A 14,242-nucleotide genomic window follows, 5' to 3' on the forward strand; every position below is an offset into this window, starting at 1 on the left:
GTCCGTGGTACTTCAACCGACATTGGTAATGGGAACATAAGCTAGTGTTCTTTTCCGATCGCACCAAGGAAGGGGAAAACAACAATCCGTCCAGGAGGACACCATCCTCTGGTTCCAGTGGTAAGAATTGATGCCCACCTCCATCACTGCTGTCCTTCAATTATAATAAGGATCCAGTGTTAATGTGAAACTCCTGTATGAAATATGACCAAGATTATTGCTGTTTCCCAAATGGCACCCTATTCCCTACATAGTGCACTACTTTTTACCAGAACTCTATGGGCTCTGGTCAAAAGTAGTGCACTATATAGGGAATAGGGTTCCATAGGGCTCTGGTCTAAAGTAGTGCACTATAATAGGGAATAGGGTTCCATAGGGCTCTGGTCTAAAGTAGTGGACTATATAGGGAATAGGGTGCCATTCGAGATACATGTCCAATTTTAATTTAGCGTTGTTGGTTATGAAGCATGGTGCCGGTAACCATTAGGTTGTGAGTGATTACCCTATACCAGGGGCATTCAAACCAGACCCTACGAGGTCCAAAGTACTGCTGGTTTTCTATTCTACCTGAGAAATAATTGCACCCACTTGGTGTTTCAATCAGTCCCTTATTAGAGGGGAAGAATGGGGGAAAAAAGCAGTGGAACTGGCTTTGAGGTCCAGATTTGAATTTATATGGATCACATGTCTGTATACCGTTAACGCTGAAGGGCTTTATGGATTTGACAAGCTGTTAAGGATGACAGGCTGTAAATGTAAAGCTACACGAAAGAGCTTGTATGTTGAGGATTACAGTCACCACCACAGCTTGCTGTCTATAAGCCATTTCATAAACACCAAGAGGAAATTGGATGTCTGAATGTCATGTCCTACTGCCAGGACATTACTGACGATGCTGGTTGTTGTATGGTCACTGATATCCTAATTAACCCGAATAAAAAAAATCTGTGTTGATTTTGTCTGTCCTCTCACCATAAAGCCTTTTTTTCCCGCCACAGGTAAATAAAATATTTTTGACTTCAAAAGTTGCTATTGAGTCTGTTTGATCGAGTTATAATTGTCTTGTAAGTGGGGGGAGAGATTTGAGAGACCAGAGAGGCACGTCTCTCCAGTGCACGTGTTCATCAATTACTGTCTGTGTACAATAATTGTATCATATTGATCTGTGAAATTCATCGAGTACTGTTCCTAAGGGATCCTTGATGCGAGTCCCTAGTTGCTTTCCAAATGGCACCCTATTCCCTATATAGTGCACTACGTTTGCCAAATTTATGGGCCCTGGTTAAAAATAGTGCACTATATAGGGAAAAGTGCCATTTGGGACACAGCCCCTCGGACACAAGATTATGTTGGATGTTACGGTGTCCATATTAGGACAACCTCAGAGTCACAATGGGCTGGTGTTAGCTTACTCATAAGGACTCTGACATGCTGACCAGAACGCTTGCGTGTTGATTTTGTCCCACCCACACCAGACTCGATCAGGACACCATGGTTGAAAAATCAAAACGAACTCTGAGCAAACTATATTAATTTGGGGACAAGTCGAAAAGCATTAAACATTTATGGCAATTTAGCTAGCTAGCTTGCTGTTGCTAACTAATTTGTCCTGGGATATAAACATTGGGTTGTTATTTTACCTGAAATGCACAAGGTCCTCTACTCTGATAATAATCCACAGATAAAAGGGTAAAAGTGTGTTTCTAGAAATCTCTCCTCCTTCAGTCTTCTTCTTCTTTCGTTGGACTTTATATGGCGGTTGGCAACCAACATTAAGGTGCATTACCACCACCAACTGGTCTGGACTGTGGACCTCAGTCCATCTTTCAAATCACCCAAGTGGGTACATGCTCCTAAAAACCAATGAGGAGATGGAAGAGGCGGGACTTCAGGTCAAGCATCACAAATAGAATCTAGTTGTATTTTAGCGCCAGGCTACGCAGACGCTCGAGCAGTGTGGGTGCAATGATTGAATAAAATGTCTGTGTAAATTTATTTAGCCACGCTCGCGCATGCGACACGAGTGGTGTGGTCAGCATGTAAGGCTTTTCCTTTTTTTAATATGTATTTTATAGTGATTACAAGTGAAACATCACTGTCTTTCCTAATATGGACACCATATTGATGACTCTGAGGCGTTCCTAATATGGATACCGTATTAATTGCAAGTAGTTTCCCACATTCAGTCCCTATTGAGACTTCAGTCTCCATATCCAACATCTTGCTGAGGATATTACCACCATGTACTATCATCATTATACAGTAAATACACTACCGTTCAAAGGTTTGTGATCCGAACACCTCAAACTTAGATTTGTCTGTCCATAACACTTTTTTCCAATCTTCCTCTGTCCAGTGTCTGTTCTTTTGTCCATCTTAATCTTTTATTTTTATTGGCCAGTCTGAGAAATGGCTTTTTCTTTGCAACTCTGCCTAGAAGGCCAGCATCCCGGAGTCACTTCTACACTGTTGACGTTGAGACTTGTGTTTTGCGGGTACTATTTAATGAAGCTGCCAGTTGAGGACTTTGAGGCGTCTGTTTCTCAAACTAGACACTCTAATGTACTTGTCCTCTTGCTCAGTTGTGCACCGGGGCCTCCCACTCCTCTTTCTATTCTGGTTAGAGACAGTTTGCGCTGTTCTGTGAAGAGAGTAGTACACAGCGTTGTACGAGATCTTCAGTTTCTTGTCAATTTCTCACATGGAATAACCTTCATTTCTCATAACAAGAAAAGACTGACCAGTTTCAGAAGAAAGGTCTTTATTTCTGGCCATTTTGAGCCTGTAATCAAACCCACATGCTGATGCTCCAAATACTCAACTAGTCTAAAGAAGGCCAGTTTTATTGCTTCTTTAAATCAGGACCACAGTTTTCAGCTGTGCTAACATAATTTCAAAAGGGTTGTCTAATGATCAATTAGCCTTTTAAAATAATAAACTTGGATTAGCTAACACAACGTGCCATTGGAACACAGGAGTGATGGTTGCTGAGAATGAGCCTCTGTACGCCTACGTAGATATTCCATTAAAAATCATCTGTTTCCAGCTACAATAGTCCTTTACAACATTAACAATGTCTACACTGTATTTCTGATTAATTTTATGTTATTTTAATGGACCAAAAGTTTACTTCTCTTTCAGAAACAAGCACATTTCTAACTGACCACAAACTTTTGAACTGTAGTGTACATAGAACAGAAGAGACTGGATTCCATTTTGTTCCTGTCAGGGACACTGAAGGACGATGTATGATGGATGCAAATGTTCAATAACATAACATTGTATTTAGAAAGAATATTAGAATGTGTCCACAGTGTTCCAACACAATAGACTTCATAACACTGTGGTTAGATTGAACGTTAGAATGTTATTGTCATGGAATGATTAGTGCCAACATGGAGGATATTTTGCTGAATTCTATGTCTCTGTTCATCTCTAGCTTCATCTTCTAATGGCACGCTATTCCCTAGTGCACTACTTTTGACCAAGGCACATTGGGCTTTGGTCAAAAGGAATGCACTTCATAGGGAATAGGGTGTCATTTGAGACGTACCCATTGACTTGTGACCATTTCAGGCCCAGTAATGGTGTGGATATTGGACTCTATCCAATGTGGGGAGATCCAAACGTTCAGTGGTTTCTGATATCAGTCAGATAGTTCCTGTTCAGTCTCGGGAAATGATTGAACGATGTGGGAGAATATTCTAAAATCACTTACTCAACATTACTTATCTATTCTACCACCTGGAGGAGAGAGAGAATGAGAGAAAGAGAAACGGAAAGAGAGGCGAAGAGAGGTGAAGAGAGAGAGAGAGGAGGAGCGAGAGAGAGAGAGAGAGAGAGAGGTGAAGAGAGATAGAGATGTGAAGAGAGAGAGAGATTTAATGTCACATGCACAGTGAAATGCCTTTCTTGCTAGCTCTAACCCCAACAATACAGTAATCAATCAACATGTAATACTAAAAATAACAAGGAAGAACAAAAACACATGATATAGAAATATGAAGAACATGATAAATTAAGTAAGCATACAATACACACACACACACACACACACACAAGGTCAGTTCCAGTACCATATTTCCAATGTGGAGGGATACTGGATCGATAGAGGTATGTGTAGATAATCCTTTCTACTGCAGTTTTTTCTAAAGATATAACGTTAGCTATGGTGAACTACAAATCATTTATGTTGCCCCTGCTCTCAATAACATTGCTGACCTGAATTTATCAGGCACTACCGACAAAGGTCAGTGGGAAAAAGTTGTGATGGCGTACACATCACTGACGATCTGAAATGGTCCACCCACACAGACAGTGTGGTGAAGAAGGCGCAATGGCCCCTCTTCAACCTCAGGAGGCTGAAGAAATTTGCCTTGTCACCAAAAACTCTCAAACTTTTACAGATGCACAATTGAGGGTATCCTGTCAGGCTGTATCATTGCCTGGTACGGCAACTACACCACCCGCAACCACAGTGCTCTCCAGAGGGTGGTGCGGTCTGCCCAACGCATCACTGGGGGCAAACTACCTGCCCTCCATGACACCTACAGCACCTGATGTCACAGGAAGGACAAAAAGATAATCAAGGACAACAACCACCCAAGCCACTGCCTGTTCACCTCGCTATCATCCAGAAAGCGAGGTCAGTAGAGGTGCATCAAAGCTGGAACCGAGAGACGGAAAAACAGCTTCTATCTCAAGGCCATCAGACTGTTAAACAGCCATCACAAGGTGGCTTCCACCCAGTTACGTAACCCTGCACCTTAGAGGCTGCTGCCCCATATACGGTACAAAGACTTGAAATCACTGGCCACTTGAATAATGGAACCTTTACAAATGTTTGCTTTACTCATCTCATATGTATAAACTGTATTCTATTCCATTGTATTTTACTCTATGCCACTCCGACATTGCTCATCCTAATATTGATATATGCCTTAATTCCATTCTTTTACATTTAGGTTGTGTGTATTGTTGTGAATTGTTAGATATTACTGCTCTGTTGGTGCTAGAAACACAAGAATTTCCCTACACCCGCAATAACATCTGCTAAATAACATTTGATTTGATGGACTACTGTCATGAGGACGATCGTACCCCCCTGACTCTCTCTGACTCTGAAAATGAATCAGACAATGTGAACCAGAGTGACTTGACAACGGGCCAAGAAAGCTGTACAAACAAAATGGAAACGACACAGGACATCTTATTTAATGAAAGTGGATGACTGTTTTTCCTTCACTCTGCGGTCCAACTCATCCCAAACCATTTCAATTGGGTCGAGGGGTCAGGTGATTGTGGAGGCCAGGTCATGTGATGCAGCACTCCATCACTCTCCTTCTTGGTCAAATAGACCTAACACAGCCTGGAGGTGTGTTGGGTCATTGTTCTGTTGAAAAACAAATGATAGTCCCACTAAGCGCAAACCAGATGGGATGGCGTATCGCTGCAGAATGTCCTGGTAGCCATGCTGGTAAAGTGTGCTTTTAATTCTAAAGAAATCACTGACTGTCAGCAAAGCACCCCCACACCATCACACCTCCTCCTCCATGCTTCACTGTGGGAACTATGCAAGCAGAAACTACACATGCGGAGATCATTCGTTCACCTACTCTGCGTCTGACAAAGACACGGCGGTTTGAACCACAAATCTCATATTTGGACTCATCAGACCAAAGGACAGATTTCCACCGGTCTAATGTCCATTGCTCGTGTTTCTTGGCCTAAGCAAGTCTCTTTTCATTATTGGTGTCCTTTAGTGGTTTCTTCGCAGCAATTCGACCATGAAGGCCTGATTCACGCAGTCTCCTCTGAACATTTGATGTTAAGATGTGTTCATCATAGCGCTTGATGGTTTTTACGACTGCACTTGAAGAAACTTTAAAAGTTCTGGAAAGTTTCCGGATTGACTGACCTTCATGTCTTAAAGCAATGATGGACTGTCATTTCTCTTTGCTTATTTGAGCTGTTCTTGACATAATATGGACTTGGTCTCTTACCAAATCGGACTGTATATCACCCCTACCTATTCACAATGCAACTGAGTGGCTCAAATACATTAAGAAGGAAATAAATTCCACAAATTAACTTTTAACAAGGCACACCTATTAATTGAAATGCCTTCCAGGTAACTACCTCATGAAGCTGGTTGAGAGAATGCCAAGAGTGTGGAAAGCTGTCATCAAGGCAAAGGGTGGCTACTTTGAAGAATCAAATATATAATATATTTTTACATGTTTAACACTTTTTTGGTTACTAAGATTCCATGTGTGTTATTTCATAGTTTTGATGTATTCACTATTATTCTACAATGTAGAAAATCATCAACTACCATTTCTTCACCAATTAATGAGTTGGGGAAACACGTGTGGACCTGATTTGTGATAGCTGCAGTGGCCAAAACAAGAACAAGTTTGTACCTGGCAGACCATGCACATGCTCCACCACAGTCTGGACCTTCACTTCCTGATCACAGGCCACACCAAGTTTGCCCCCGACTGGTGCTTCGGCCTCATCAAGCAGCGCTTCAGAAAGACCAGTGTAAACACTTTGTCTGAGATTGCTTGTGTTGTGAAGAACAGCACTGTGACAGGGGTCAACATCCCACAGCTGGTTGGACTGGAGGATGGTACTGTGACAGGGGTCAACATCCCACAGCTGGTTGGACTGGAGGATGGTACGGTGACAGGGGTCAACATCCCACAGCTGGTTGGACTGGAGGATGGTACGGTGACAGGGGTCAACATCCCACAGCTGGTTGGACTGGAGGATGATACTGTGACAGGGGTCAACATCCCACAGCTGGTTGGACTGGAGGATGATACTGTGACAGGGGTCAACATCCCACAGCTGGTTGGACTGGAGGATGGTACGGTGACAGGGGGTCAACATCCCACAGCTGGTTGGACTGGAGGATGGTACTGTGACAGGGGTCAACATCTCACAGCTGGTTGGACTGGAGGATGATACTGTGACAGGGGGTCAACATCCCACAGCTGGTTGGACTGGAGGATGGTACGGTGACAGGGGTCAACATCCCACAGCTGGTTGGACTGGAGGATGGTACGGTGACAGGGGTCAACATCCCACAGCTGGTTGGGCTGGAGGATGGTACGGTGACAGGGGTCAACATCCCACAGCTGGTTGGACTGGAGGATGGTACGGTGACAGGGGTCAACATCCCACAGCTGGTTGGGCTGGAGGATGGTACTGTGACAGGGGTCAACATCCCACAGCTGGTTGGGCTGGAGGATGGTACTGTGACAGGGGTCAACATCCCACAGCTGGTTGGACTGGAGGATGATACTGTGACAGGGGGTCAACATCCCACAGCTGGTTGGCTGGAGGATGGTACGGTGACAGGGGTCAACATCCCACAGCTGGTTGGACTGGAGGATGGTACGGTGACAGGGGTCAACATCCCACAGCTGGTTGGACTGGAGGATGGTACGGTGACAGGGGTCAACATCCCACAGCTGGTTGGACTGGAGGATGGTACTGTGACAGGGGTCAACATCTCACAACTGGTTGGACTGGAGGATGGTACGGTGACAGGGGGTCAACATCCCACAGCTGGTTGGACTGGAGGATGGTACGGTGACAGGGGTCAACATCCCACAGCTGGTTGGACTGGAGGATGGTACTGTGACAGGGGTCAACATCCCACAGCTGGTTGGACTGGAGGATGATACTGTGACAGGGGGTCAACATCCCACAGCTGGTTGGACTGGAGGATGGTACTGTGACAGGGGGTCAACATCCCACAGCTGGTTGGACTGGAGGATGGTACGGTGACAGGGGTCAACATCCCACAGCTGGTTGGACTGGAGGATGATACTGTGACAGGGGGTCAACATCCCACAGCTGGTTGGACTGGAGGATGGTACGGTGACAGGGGTCAACATCCCACAGCTGGTTGGACTGGAGGATGGTACGGTGACAGGGGTCAACATCCCACAGCTGGTTGGACTGGAGGATGGTACGGTGCTGGTGGAAAGCTATGGGCGGCAACAACACCTGACTCTGTACTTCAGGCCGCTGCCACAGATCAAGCAGTACCAGCACTTCAGGTGAACATAATTTTCATTGCATTGTATGAGGTTGTTCTTCTTATCTAAACTTGGGAGGTGAATTGATGTTAAGCAAGGTTGGTAATGTCTTCTCATTTTTTGTTGTTGTTGTTATTTCCTGTTTTACAGCTTCGATGCTCTGGAGCCTGGTGTTGTAGTCGCCAAGGAGCGTTCGGACTCAGTCGGGACCAGGTTTCAGCTGCTACGCAACGCTGACGTCCTTCCTCCCATAGATGGTCTGCCTGTACAAGCAGCACCTGGACTGGACACAGCTAGACAAACGTCTCTTTTTGAGAAGATCAGTTTTACTATGGAACAGCACATGCACCAAAGTCAAGGGCAGGACAGAAACAGGCACTCCGACTACAGATTCCCTTGTTCATGCAATGGTTCGGACGGACCAGTTCATCACTTGGGGGGCGAGTACCCAGTCGTCAGCACTATCTGCAGTGCCTCTATTCACATAACTATCTCCTAACACACACCATACGTTGCTGCTACTATTTAAGATTTGTATCCTGCTGCTCAGCCACTTTACCCATGATTGTAGTCATACAACTACCTCATCTACCCACCAATATCACTGATATTGTTCTTGTACATACTGTATATTATTTTGTTCTTTCTCTACTGATGTTGACACTTGTTCTTTATATTGACACTATCTATTTTTGATATTGCTACTATGCAAGTAACCATTTAACTGTACTGTTTACACCTTCTGTAGATACCCATCCACTTAGGAAGATGTGGCTAGGGGTTATAACATTTCTTTCACATCAATTTAGACAAGTGTGTCTGGGTAAGCGTCATTTAATATTTATTAAATATTTTTTATCTGGACCTGGAAATGTTCTTTCTTGCAGGCTACTACTTTTAGTCTTAATCTTTACTACACGACTAACTGTTTTGCACATGACCTCACATGTGGATCCTTAAAGAGATGGGTGGGGCTAAGGCTTAAGAGGGTGTGAACAATGCTGAATGGGTGGAGACAAAGCAGAGCTCTCCAGTAGGTGTACCAAAACATTCAAGGGCCATTTTCTTAAAAGTGGGGTTATAAGTTCATCAATTTTCAAAGCAGAGTTACTTTCCCCATTGTTCCTCAAATGCAGTGTATGATAAACCATTTTGTAGCTCTGTGCTTCTGCTTTTATGCAATGTAAAAAAACACAATTTCAAATGTTGCTACATAAGACCGAATCAAGGCGGTCGGTCACATATGATTAACAGAGAAGCAGCAGCGTATATATGATTGAGATTGTGGGTGTGTGTAGAGTCAGTGTGCCACTATGTGTGTTGGAGTATCAGTATGAATAGTGTGTAGAGCTCTGTGAGTGTGCATAGAGAAAATAAAATGTAAATAAAATACAAAAGGTCAACTCAGTCCATGTAGTCATCTTGTTAGCTATTTAGCAGTCTTATGAAATGGGGATAGAAGCTGTTCAGAAGCCTGTTAGTATCAGATTTGATGCACCGGTACCTCTTGCCGTGCGGAAGCAGAGAGAACAGTCTATGGCTTGGGTGGCTGGAGTCTAACGATTTTCCAGGCCTTCCTTTCACACCGCCTGATATAGAGGTCCTGGATGGCAGGGAGCTCAGTGATGTACTGGGCTGTCCGCACCACCATATGTAGCGCCATGCGATCCAAGCCGGTGCTATTGCCATACCAAGCAGTGATGCAGCCGGCCCAGATGCTCTCAATGAGGATTTGAGAGCCCATGCCAAACCTTTTCAACCCCCCGCCCAGTCCCAAAACATATTTAAATCAACACTAGCAAAGCAGTCCTGTAGCATAATTTCTGATTCTGAAGACCATTTCTCAACAGAGTGACACCTACCTCACACACCCCCTTCCCCCCACACCTACCTCACACAGCCCCTTCCCCCCACACCCTCTCCCCCCCACACCCCCTTCCCTCCACACCTACCTCACACACCCCCTTCCCCCCACACCTACCTCACACACCCCCTTCCCCCCACACCCTCTCCCCCCCACACCCCCTTCCCTCCACACCTACCTCACACACCCCCTTCCCTCCACACCTACCTCACACACCCCCTTCCCTCCACACCTACCTCACACACCCCCTTCCCCCCACACCTACCTCACACACACCCCCTCCCCCCCACCCCCTCCCTCCCCATGGCCTTATATCTCTCTCCCTTTATTAAAGACACACAAAGCGATCTGAGCGGAACCTTTCAGATATTCTCTCCCTCTCCTGCATATGAGCCGGTCGTTCCCCAAGATGCATTTCAGCAAAGTAGTTCTATTAGCATACTGGGTGTAATTGAATTAGGAGATTATACCACAGGCTGTGTTCAAGAACGCACCACCAAGCAAAATGTTTTAGACTGTTCATATAATTGTGCAATTATCCTGTATGAAGCAGTTGATTTGTTTCTTCTTAACGTGATTAACCAATATGTAACATGATTAGTTTCGTTTTTGGTCGAGCAGATTTCACCAATCGTTTAAAATCATGATTTAAGTACATGGGGGAGTTTTTGTTGTGGTATTTACCCCGGGGGGGGGGGTTGAGGTGGGATTACGCAATGATGTGTTATAATGAAATAAGCTGTTAGAGACATGATGTAGAAACAGGACAGAGTTGTATTGTGCTACTCTTCAAGATGGCTATGCAACCCTCCAATAGAGTCATCCAAACTTTTCCACTGCCCTGGAAGTGTTTTTCTCCCACAGTCAAAGGTTTGGGAAAGATTGACACCTTTAAACAAGATGCAATTTAATATTCTGTGTATTTCAGATCAGGCCACCTACTGTGCATGCTGTGGCTTTAGCTACAGTGTCACGCTACAGAAAACAACCACATCCCTGTGTCACGTTCTGACCTTAGTTCCTTTTTTATGTCTTTATTTTAGTTTGGTTCAGGGCGTGAGTTGGGGTGGGCATTCTATGTTGTTTTTCTATGTTTTGTTCTGTACGTTATATTTCTATGTGTTTGGCCTAGTATGGTTCTCAATCAGAGGCAGGTGTCGATCGTTGTCTCTGATTGAGAATCATACTTAGGTAGCCTGTTTTCCCACTATGGGTTGTGGGTAGTTATTTTCTGTGTCTGTGTTTCACCATACAGAACTGTTTCGGTTGTTTGTTTGTTTGTGCTTTTGTTATTTTATTCAGTGTTCAGTTGATTTATTAAAAATCTAATTATGGACACTTACCACGCTGCACATTGGTCCGATATTTCCTACTCCTCCTCAGACGAAGAGGAGAATCGTTACACCCTGCTTGTCACATATAAGCAGACATTTTGAAATAAAATAGGCTATTATCTCTATTCTCTTTCCCCCTCCTTATCAGACCACCATTGCAGACTTACTGTAAGCTACTACGGTAACTACACAGCAAACCAAAATCGGTTCTTTGAAGTTTCGCGTTATATTCGTTATGGTTGCAGCAAATGTTCTCATAACACAAAAAACTGTCCAGTCGTGGTGATGATTATAGAATGTTTGTATAAAACATTTGCTTGATGTTGCAAGAATGTTCCTAGAATGTAATAAGTTATTTAAAGGTTCTCAGAATGTTTCATTGGGTTGTGGGACGAGTCTGGTGAGAACGATGTGGGGGACATCACAAAAGATATGTTGTATTGTATGTGTCTATAGTTTTGTTCAATGTTGTGTTGGTGTACGTAAGTTGTTTTGTCTCAAACTTTGTTCCCCCTGCTGCTGTTGGACTAGATCTCCGCTGAAAAATAGATTATTTAAAAGTACACAGCATATGAAGAGGACGGGAACATTTAATATAGTCCTCATTTAATACAGTCCTAAAGCTAGACATACAAATATTCCTGTTGACTGTGCCTCCTTCAGATCGTTAATTTGTGATCTTTTTTATTACATTTTTTTAATTTCACCTTTATTTAACCAGGTCTGGTCTATAAATGTAAGCAGTGAGACAAACAACAACACAGAGTTACACATGGAATGAACAAGCGTACAGTCAATAACACAATAGAAAAAAAGTCTATGTACAGTGTGTGCAAATGGCGTGACGAGGTAAGGCAATAAATAGGCCATAGTAGCGAAGTAATTACAATTTAGCAAATTAACACTGGAGTGATAAATTAGCAGATGGTGATGTGCAAGTAGAAATACTGGTGTGCAAAAGAGCAGAAAAGTAAATAAAATCAATATGGGGATGAGGTAGGTAGATTGGGTGGGCTATTTACAGATGGGCTATGTACTGCTGCAGCGATCGGTTAGCTGCTCAGATAGCTGATGTTTAAAGTTAGGCGTCCCGTCAACAGGACAGTTGTAAATCATACAGCGCCTTGTGTCATGATCTCAGATTTTAGAGAAACAACAAATGTTTGTACATATAAGTGTCTTATATCGGCTGAAAGCTTAAATTCTTGTTAATATAACGGCACTGTCCAATTTACAGTAGCTATTACTGCCAAAAAACGCCATGCTATTGTTTGAGAGCTCCTAACAACGAAACACTTTTTTCACCGCGATAGGTTTGATAAATTCACCTCTGATTTATCATCCAAAGGGTCCCAGAGATAACATGAAGTGTCGTTTTGTTAGATAAAATCATTTTTCATATCCTAAAAAGTCAATATAGCATGCACGATCGATTTTGTATTTCCACTCGTTCAATTTGCAAAGAAAGGAATCTGTTCAAATCTAACCCTAAACATTGTTTCAACCAGTCAAATCCCATTTGTATGTATTCCTCAGAGATCCTAGAACGTAACCAGACTTCACGATATCATTAGGGGTGTAGTATATCCTATAGGACTCCATATTTGGTCAGAGAGTGACGCCATCACGGCATGCCGATGACGTGGGCGGTCTTCACTTGAAAGACTAACTTTGTCAAATAAGCACCAATCGGGGTCAAACAAAGCTAACTAGATAGCCAATGAGCTGGGCTTTACAGGAGTATCCGGAAACTCTGTATATGTAATAAAATGTAGCTACTAATCTTGTACGACAGCATGCCTTTTCCTTTTGGACAAAAATTATAAGAATATTCCGAGTTATGAAGTTATGAAAGCTGGTTGTTTTGCAAATGTTGAACTTATAATATGACTACTAATACTGGAAAAGCTAAATCAAAGTCCAAGTATACAGATTTGATGATATTCTTGCAGAAAAATGTAATATGAATGCAAATGTCTCCTTGATGATTTACCCAAATGTACCTGGGTGACTTCACACTAAATGTCATGTAGCTCGCTCATACTAGCTCGCCCAAGTTATCCGTCTGAAACTTTTCAAATACACTGCTGCCATCTTGTGGACACCATCGGAATAACAACCAGAGTGATGGCTAGAACTGGGACCTTTCTCTTGCATTTCAAAGATGGTGGTAGAAAACAATATATATGTGTATTTTCTTCTACCAGATCTATTGTGTTACATTCTTCTACATTCATTTCACATTTCCACAAACTGCAAAGTGTTTCCTTTCAAATGGTACCAATAATATGCACATACTTGCTTCAGGGCCTGAGCTACAGGCAGTTAGATTTGGGTATGTCATTTAGGTGAATATTGGAAAAAAGGGGGCTATCCCTAAGAAGTTTTAAGAAACAAATCCACAGGATTGATCAGGGAGTCCAAATCAGATAACTATTTAAATGCAGTCACAGAGAACCTAAAGAACCCTACCATGTTCTGGAAGCTAATCAAATCAGATGACTATTTAAATACAGTCACAGAGAACCTAAAGAACCCTACCATGTTCTGGAAGCTAATCTAAATCAGTGTCAGGTTCTAATGTATCCTCTGACCTTCCTGACCATTTAATGATGGATTCTAATGAAGTGAAGGATAAAGCCAATATTGTAGGAGTTTAACAAGCACGTCATGTCTGCTGGTTCAGTTTTTGATAATGGTGGGGCCCAGGCCTCTAATGTCAGCTCTGTCACAGTCAACTATAATATAGGCCCTCATGTGAACCATTTTAACTTTGAGCCTGTTTCTTATGCTGAGGTCAATAAAGCACTAAAGGCAATAGACAGTAAAAAGTCTGCAGGTCCAGACAACCTGGACCCCCTACCTCTTAAAGATAGCAGCTGGTATTATTACTGAACCTGTGGCTCACATTTTCAATTTGAGTCCCTTGACCAATTCCATACCCGGCATTTGGAAATCAGCTTATGTCCTCCCACTGCTAAAGGGTGGAGATC

The sequence above is a fragment of the Salvelinus namaycush genome, chromosome 27, assembly GCF_016432855.1.
Source record: "Salvelinus namaycush isolate Seneca chromosome 27, SaNama_1.0, whole genome shotgun sequence".
In the NCBI taxonomy this organism is placed as follows: Eukaryota; Metazoa; Chordata; class Actinopteri; order Salmoniformes; family Salmonidae; genus Salvelinus; species Salvelinus namaycush.